Below are 491 nucleotides of genomic sequence, written 5' to 3'. Positions count from 1 at the left end.
TATATATATATATATATATATATATATATGTATATGTATATAGTAAAGCAACAATATCTATAACTACATACTCACATGCATGCATGCATAGATATATGCATACATATACTTTTCATAAGAGTACGCATATATATATACGTGTATGTTTAGATGTGTATGTATGTATGCGTGTGTGTGTGTGCGTGTGTGAACGCATATTCATGTATATACATACACATGCATTATGTATATCTACGAATGGATATATTTATGTCAATGCATGTATATATATATTTATATTCTTTTATTCTTTTACTTGTTTCAGTAATATGACTGCGGCCATGCTGGAGCACCGCCTTTAGTTGAACAAATCGACTCCAGGACTTATTCTTTGTTAGCCTAGTACTTATTATATCGGTCACTGCAAACACAGACACACAAATACACATAGACACACAAATACACACAGACTCACGCACACACACACACACACACACACACACACACACACA

The sequence above is a fragment of the Octopus bimaculoides genome, chromosome 11, assembly GCF_001194135.2.
Source record: "Octopus bimaculoides isolate UCB-OBI-ISO-001 chromosome 11, ASM119413v2, whole genome shotgun sequence".
Taxonomy (NCBI): Eukaryota; Metazoa; Mollusca; class Cephalopoda; order Octopoda; family Octopodidae; genus Octopus; species Octopus bimaculoides.
The sequence above is the reverse complement of the archived record's forward strand: the minus strand, read 5'-3'. Positions refer to the sequence as shown.